Here is a 7,785-nt window from a genome sequence, read left to right as displayed (position 1 = left end):
AATCAAACCTTCACGTATCTCAGTCGTCGTGGCAGTTTCGCCGAAGTTGTGTTTTCAACTGTGTTGTTATCTGGGTCACTAGTTTAACGATGTTTCTCGGTTACGTTGGAGACTGTTACTGTTTGCTACCTGTGATAGTTTTATAAATTCGCGTGGAATATTGATGTACGGGAACGTGCAGGGAGACCTGCGTGGAGCTACGAGAACGCGAACTTAGTCTAATGTGGTTGTGTAGGCTCATGTCCTGGTGTTACGGCAACAAAGACTGTTTTGGCTGACGGTGCTGAACTTCGGTGTATAGGAAGGCGTGTGTTACGACACGAATTTAACTGGAGGTGATGTGTTTTACGGTGAAATCTCCGTGGTGTTATAGCAATGGAAGAACTTCGCTGACGGTAAGTTCGACATTTCTTTTCCTGTTTCAGTTTCAATTATATTTTCGTGTTAGTAGACCTCTTAAGTTCCTGTTTCTCAAAATCTTCCTTTTAATTCTTAATTTGATATGAGTGATAGGATATATTGGTCTGAACATCCATTAACGCCTGAATTTAATTTATCGATGTTTCTCATATTTTTGGGCAAAATTTAGATTTTCTGAGTTAAAGCATCTTTAACACGAGGGTTTTCACTTTTCTTAACGATTATGTGCAGTTTCTTTTAACAACAATATCAAAGACTAACCACCACCTCCCATCCTTTGCGTTATAACCTTATCCGTGAAATGCAGCGAATACTTAGCTGTTAAATTTTCGTTGGCGGCCATTAAGTTTTTTTTTTAATGGTTAGATTTTCTGTACTGATACTGAACCTTTTTCAGGGTCAGGTAAATTACATAAAATTTTTTGCATGTGAAGTTATAGTTTAGATGCAGACATCTAACGGTTCACGGATTTTAGTTTTACTTTGGATTTATAGTTAGTGTTAATAATTGATTCTTTAACTTTTTATTTTTTGTGAATTTATAATGTTGTTTTATAACCTTAAGTGGTTTTTGAGGAATCATTTTTTTAAAAATTAACTGAAGTGATTCCGAACAATATTTACATTACGTTTTGCAACAAAGTGGTTTTCATGTGGGGAATCATTTACCATGAAATTTTTTTAAGTTTAGACAAACGGTAAATACCATAAACATAACGTCTTCCATTGTTTTGGTGTGATTGACTTACGGCCGAAACGACCAGGACCGCGGTAAACTTATCTCGAATTTCTTGTTAGAGGAATATCGGTGTTCTGGAACCTAGGGAAACTTCTGTATCGACACAAGTGGGCTGAATATTTTGCTCCTAGACTTGTTGTATTAGCTGGGTGGGAAGTTTTTCGTTTATTAATTTGTGATTACTTTCTGAATAACTTGGTATACTTAGCTCCCAAAGACTGGTTTATTAGCTGAGGTGAGAATGGTTTAATAGTTGGTTATTCGTTTTTTACTCTAGTATGTATTTAATTTATAACTTGTTCATGTTAACAAACTGCCTTTCTCATTTACCCCCACCCCTGCAGGGGCCGTGCCCTATAGGAGTGGGGAGTCCCCTCCCATGCCCTGTACCATCGGTCTTGTGACCTATGGATGGGTGTATGGGAGGTTTAAACAAATAAATTTGACTTTCCAAGTGGCAAGTGCAAATAGGTTACCCATTTTTAGAAGTTAGCCTAACTTATTTCTTCCATTTAGTTTTAAAGTAACGTAACTGCTTGCTTTCAGATTTTTCTTTGATATTTTGATTCCCTTTAAGATTTGTTCTTATCAAACATTAACTGAACTCCTTGCTTTTATTTTAGTTTATCGTTGTTTTTTGATTACTCCCGCAACGTAAGTTTTGATTTTAAAGTCCAGAAAAAGATAGGTTTAGAAGGTTTAAGTTTGCTTGCACTAACTGTTTTAGTATGTTTTTTTTTATTGCTTAGGATGTTGGTTTTTCATTCATTAGTTTTTAATATTTTAATTGATGAATTTAGTGAGACTTTTTATTTTACTTAAAATTAACGTAATTGTGGCATTGCATTGCTACAGAAATTGTATTTAAGCATTCGGTATCGTAAATTATGGCTTTCACTGTTCAGTAGTCTTTGTCAATAGCTTCGATTGTAACTTGAATGGTTTTATGACTTATGCCAAAACAACTAAAAATAAAATATACAAACAATGGTTTTATGATTTTGCCAATACAACTTAGAATATAATATACAAACAAAGTTCATCTGGTTTACTTTTGTGTGAACGGTGTTGAATTATTGATAAGTATAGTTATCTTTAATTGCAAACTTATCTGTGCAGTAAAACTTGGATTTAATTAAAAGCTTCATTTAATTAGTAACATTTATCACTGGCTTAACTTTATTGTAAAATGTTCAGTATATTTCCAGTAGAATTTTCTGATTAACAGGACAGGCTTATTGAAGGGATCATTTAAGGCAAAGCAGGATACTTGTTGGTCAAGAACTCGTTGTCCAGTTGCATTTACCTCGCTTTAGCTTGAGTTGAGAATGAAGGCTGGCGTCAGTGATTTTACTTTATACTATGAATTTTCATGTTTTGATGGTTCGAATGTGTGATTGTTGGTCATTTCAATAAACTTATTTTAATGCATATTTAGATATGAGCATACCCTTACCAATAAAAAAAATTAATATAAAGTTGTAAGTTGACTTTCTGCCAATTTTCAAGCCAGAAAAATGGCTTTATTCTACTTGAAAATTTAAAGTGTTACTGATAACACCAAAAAACATTTAGTATAAAATGTTTTTATTCAAAGGTATTGAGGTTTAATGGCATGGTAGTGACTGAACATTTTCTATGATGATAAATGGAAAGTATTCCCTGGAATGTAAAGATTTCTAAAATAGAAGGAACAGTTGGTGTCGTGTATTCTCTGGAATGTGAAGATTCCTTAAATAGAAGGAACAATGGGTGTCGTGATTTGTTACATTACAAAGTCCATGATTAGAATGAAATCCCGAGTGAGGTGTAATGACTGCTGAAGTAGCTCGGTATTTGTAGTTAATGGTTAAATCAACATCACTGCATAGTTGACTTTGGTTTGCACAGTAAACGGTAATGTACTTAAGTTTGACTTAAGTTGCTTGACTCTAATTTAAAATTGTAAGGTTAATGTGGAAGCTGTTTGACTTGGGTAGTGTTAAAAAATATGAAAAAAACTTTTAATGGAAGGTTGAAAATGTTATTGGTGTATATTCTAGTTCATTACGAAATCCCACTCCCACCAAAACCTTAATGTTCATTACCCAAGATGTAGGTTACTTGCTATAGCAGTTGGTTTTCTCATTAGAACTGGCGGTAGAGTTTATAACCAGACTAAAATAACGGGTTTCTGTTTTACACCTGTGCCACTCAGATCCTTGATAATTAACCCATTCTGTTAACCAACACGGGCTTTTGGTCTTAATGGTGCTGGGAATAGAACGGATCAGGTTACACTATGGCCAGAGTAACTCGGCACTGAAAACAGAATTTCATCATTTGGACCGTGACCATCGGTCGTAAGTGCTCCTTTGCGGGGGCAACGATGTCAAGTATGAAAGACCTTAACCTTCCAATCATACCCATGACTGCAATGGAGATTTGACTTTAGGCCAGGGTTGACGTAACGTTCACGACCCTGTGGTCTCAGATCCTACAATAACAATGAATATATTTAACATTTCCAATGTCCCAAATTTTTTTTGTAGGTTTCACTAATAAGGTGTGACTAATGCCTTAAGCGATTAAGTTCACTTGTAATTCCTACAACTAGTTTATAAATAGAATATGTACTGTAGGTAGTTTTATGTCAGAATTGGCTTGTTCCTATGAGCAGTCCATATAATAGCAGGAGGGTACGAGTTTTTACCCCAATAAATTAAATGTCGCTGGGAATGCCACCCATTTCTCTCTCTCTCTCTCTCTCTCTCTCTCTCTCTCTCTCTCTCTCTCTCTCATATTTCGCACACAATCTATTTAACTTTTACTCCAATAAAAAGAAAAATAGGGAGACACGGAATCATAGATGTCCAAGTTTAAACTCGGCAAGAAGGGATGGTTGAAAGCTACGCAGACAAAGGATTAAACTCGTTATTTACTAGCTACTCCTAAGAACAAGAGCCCGCGCTGGCACAGAAATATCTTTCCAGAAATCAGAAATTCTGTTGTAAACCTTTCATGGAAACCCAAGGGCTTCAACCTCACTTGACCCTTTTATCGCGCTCATGTGTCAGTTTACAAGTACACAATCTGTTATTCGCCAATATATTTTAATGTGCATTATTTAGAACAGTTTACTGAAATTAATATCTAATTACACACGTGAACCATCAAATAAATGAAAATTTGTAGCATTTTTTTGACTGATAGGTCTATTTTGCTTTCGATTTGATTCTTAAATGGAGATGAAAAGAATGAATAGGATATAGAAGGTTATGTGGTAGACAGATGTGCACATGTAATGCCAGTTTCAGGATAGTTTTGATACCATGTAACTAGAGCTGGGCAAAATCATTATTCATAACGCACAGGCCAGTAGCTGATGAGATTCAGTCCATTCAAACAAAGGTATCTGAAGTGAAGTCCGTGAAAACACTATTTACGCGACAACCGTACACTACGATTAAGAAACTTCTGTAATCCTGATCACTGGTGAATGTGGACAGATGGTACGTGACAAATGTGTTTACAAGGCATATGCACGTGCGGTACGACGACGTTGGTGGTTTGTAGAAGGGCGTTTGCCCAGTTATGGCAAAGGGTCAGTCCTTCGTAGTTATGGCAAACGGTCAGTCCTTTGTTGTGTTTTGGCTCTCGTTATCTCTCATCCCGTAAGGGGGGAGCGCTGTCAGTGCACTCCACTTGGCGCACTATAGGCATTACCCAAGGTTCTTTGCAGCGTCCCTTCGACCCCTAGCTGCAGCCTCTCTCATTCCTTTTACTGTACCCCCGTTCATATTTTCTTCCATCTGACTTTCCACTCTAACATTTGTTTCATTGTGCAACTGCGAGGTTTTCTTCCTGTTACACCTTCCAAACCACCTTAATTTCAATTTCCCCTTCAGCGCTGAATGGCCTCATAGTTCCCAGTGCTTGGCCTTTGGCCTAAATTCTATACTCTATTCTAGGCCTTAAGATTAACTCATGGGTGAAATCTGGTTTCCAGTGTCCTCCTGACAGATCTATATTGTTAGTTTGACTGTTGATGGTGGATTCCAGAATCTTCCTTTGTTAGCGACTTGCTACTTTTGAAAAGTGATATATAGTGCATATATCTGTGAAAGGCATCAGATATAACCACGAAGGAACTCTTCTGTTGGGAACTCTTTGTAGTTTCTCTCTCCCGGCATTTCTCATGACTTCATCCCCTGAGGCAGAGGTAGTTTGCAGTGACACCTAATTGCACGAGTACTTTCTTTGGCAGTTTCAATGTTTTGCAGCCTGTTTTATGTGTATTGCAACGCCTTCCTCCACATGTGAAAACTTTATTTTACTGCTTCAAAATTGCGTGTTGCATTTTTTTATTTGTACCTTTTCCAGAATTGCGTGTGGCATTTTTTATTTGTAACTTTTCCAAAATTGCGTGTTGCATTTTTTATTTGTAACTTTTTTCTGTTTTGCCGGAAGTGATTTCAATTTAACTTTGAGGCGAAAGTAAAGTTAATTTTAATCCATTGTCTCTGTTAGAAAGTGTTTCGTGTCAACTGTACATTTAAACATAGGAAAGTCGAGTTTTGCTGCACCAGAGAGAGAGAGAGAGAGAGAGAGAGAGAGAGAGAGAGAGAGAGAGAGAGAGAGAGAGTTGAATTTGAGTGCGCTACGTACTGTGTCGGACGTTCTGATGCTGAGGAAAGCCACAGCAAGGAAATTGCTTAGGTCCAGATTTGGTTAATCCTGCTGCAATGATAACTGTAACACTTGAGAGATATTGTCCTCGTACGGAGTATTAGTAATGACAAAAAACAAAATAATAAAAACTTACTAAAATTCTCTTGCATCCGATTAGACCAGTGGTTCTCAAACAGGGGGTAATTACCCCCGTGGGGTAATGAAGCCGTTTCTGGAGGGTAGCGAGGCACTTTCTAATTTTATTTTCTATTAATTACCAAAGAAAAAATGCTTTAATTCCAGTTTGTAATAAAATGAACAATGCTTTAATTATAATTTTTTGTCAAAGGAATAATGTCTTAAAATCCAAATTATTTATTCCTTAAGACTTGAGTAAAAGTAAAATTAGTTTCTTACATATAAAATGCATTGGAAATTAAGCGTTCCAATATTTTTCTCTCCTTTGTATTATAACTTCACATAACTGAAGAGGAATGGGGTAGGGGTAATGGTGATCTATCACACCATACCAAAAAATTTTAGAACCACTGAATTAGATGATTATAACTCGACCAGACAGTCGGCTGACCCATGTGTCAGAAAATGCTGTGCCATTCAAAGCGTCGTTTGCCCCGCTATATATCGTAGAATTTTCGTACAAATGAGTAGATGAAGTCTACGTGATTTATAGCATCTTTTTTCTCCGTGATTTAGAATCGCCTATTCTACTGATTTTTCGAGACATTTCGACCAGCAGTCTCTTTGCAAAGAAGATAGTTTAATCTAATAATGGACTGTAAAGAAACACCATAGAGTCTTTTTAAAAAAAAACACTTTGGCAAGAACGAGAATATCAGTCAGGGCATGTATAAACTTCTTCCATTAATTTCAAAGGAAATATGTAAAAGAAAAGACATGGAAGGTATGCAATTCACTGGGCATTTCAGTCCTTAATTGTCAAATTTCGTATGGGTTAACTTTCTAGGGAACAGCAATAGAGAAATGAAGGCCTATAATTGAGGGCAAAGAAACAAAGTACTAACGTAAAACATGCGATATATAGTTGCTATGCCCCTCTGACGAATCTCAGCCTTTTGGTTTGGGATCGTCTGTAATTCTCGTTTGTTGCGCGAGTGGATTTATTGAATGGATCAAATCGTCTAACGTTAGCTAAGAACGAATCCAGGTAAAAAAAAAAGTCAACAGGGGAAAAAATGGGAAAAAGCCACAGGAAAAAAAGTCTCGATAATCTTTCCTAGATAGTGAACCCTAAGGGTTTTAACCCGGTATGTATCCAGCTATGCGGCGTGTTTAGTACAAACCCGTTGGGGATTTTTTTTTTACCCGGTATGTATCCACCTTTGCGGCATGTTTAGTAAAAGCCCGTTGGGGATTTTTTTAACCCGGTATGTACCACCTTTGCGGCGCGTTTAGTACAAGCCTGTTGGGGATTTTTTTAACCCGGTATGTATCCACCTTTACGGCGCGTTTAGTACAAGCCCGTTGGGGATTTTTTTTAACCTGGTATGTCTCCACCTTTGTGGCGCATTTAGTACAAGCCCGTTGGGTTTTTTTTTTTTAACCTGGTATGTCTCCACCTTTGCGGCGCATTTAGTACAAGCCCGTTGGGGATTTTTTTCTAACCTGGTATGTATCCACCTTTGCGGCGTGTTTAGTACCATTTTTAACCCGGTATGTATCTGCCTTTGCGGTGTGTTTAGTACAAGCCCATTAGGGATTTTTTAAAACCCGGTATGTATCCACAGTTGTGGCGTGTTTTGTACAAGCCCGTTGGGGAATTTTTTTTAACCTGGTATGTATTCACCTTTGTGGCATGTTTAGTACAAGCCCGTTGGGGATTTTTTTTAAGTTGGTATGTATTTATCTTTGTGGCGTGTTTAGTACAAGCCTGTTGAGATTCGTTTTAACCTGGTATGTATCTACCTTTGCGGCATGTTTAGTACAAACCCGTTGGG

At 37.2% G+C, this 7,785-nt stretch overlaps 1 long non-coding RNA gene across 1 annotated transcript in view; it reads left to right on the top strand.

The window, feature by feature from the left end:
- The first annotated feature begins 284 nt into the window (after positions 1 to 284).
- Positions 285 to 7,785, top strand: part of LOC136829367 (uncharacterized) — a 521,509-nt gene continuing 514,008 nt past the window's right edge. Inside the window, exon 1 of the long non-coding RNA XR_010850367.1 lies at positions 285 to 395. This is a non-coding gene — a long non-coding RNA (uncharacterized lncRNA). The remainder of the gene's footprint in view (positions 396 to 7,785) is intronic.

The sequence above is a fragment of the Macrobrachium rosenbergii genome, chromosome 44, assembly GCF_040412425.1.
Source record: "Macrobrachium rosenbergii isolate ZJJX-2024 chromosome 44, ASM4041242v1, whole genome shotgun sequence".
Lineage (NCBI taxonomy): Eukaryota > Metazoa > Arthropoda > Malacostraca > Decapoda > Palaemonidae > Macrobrachium > Macrobrachium rosenbergii.
This window is presented reverse-complemented; position numbering and strand designations above follow the sequence as displayed.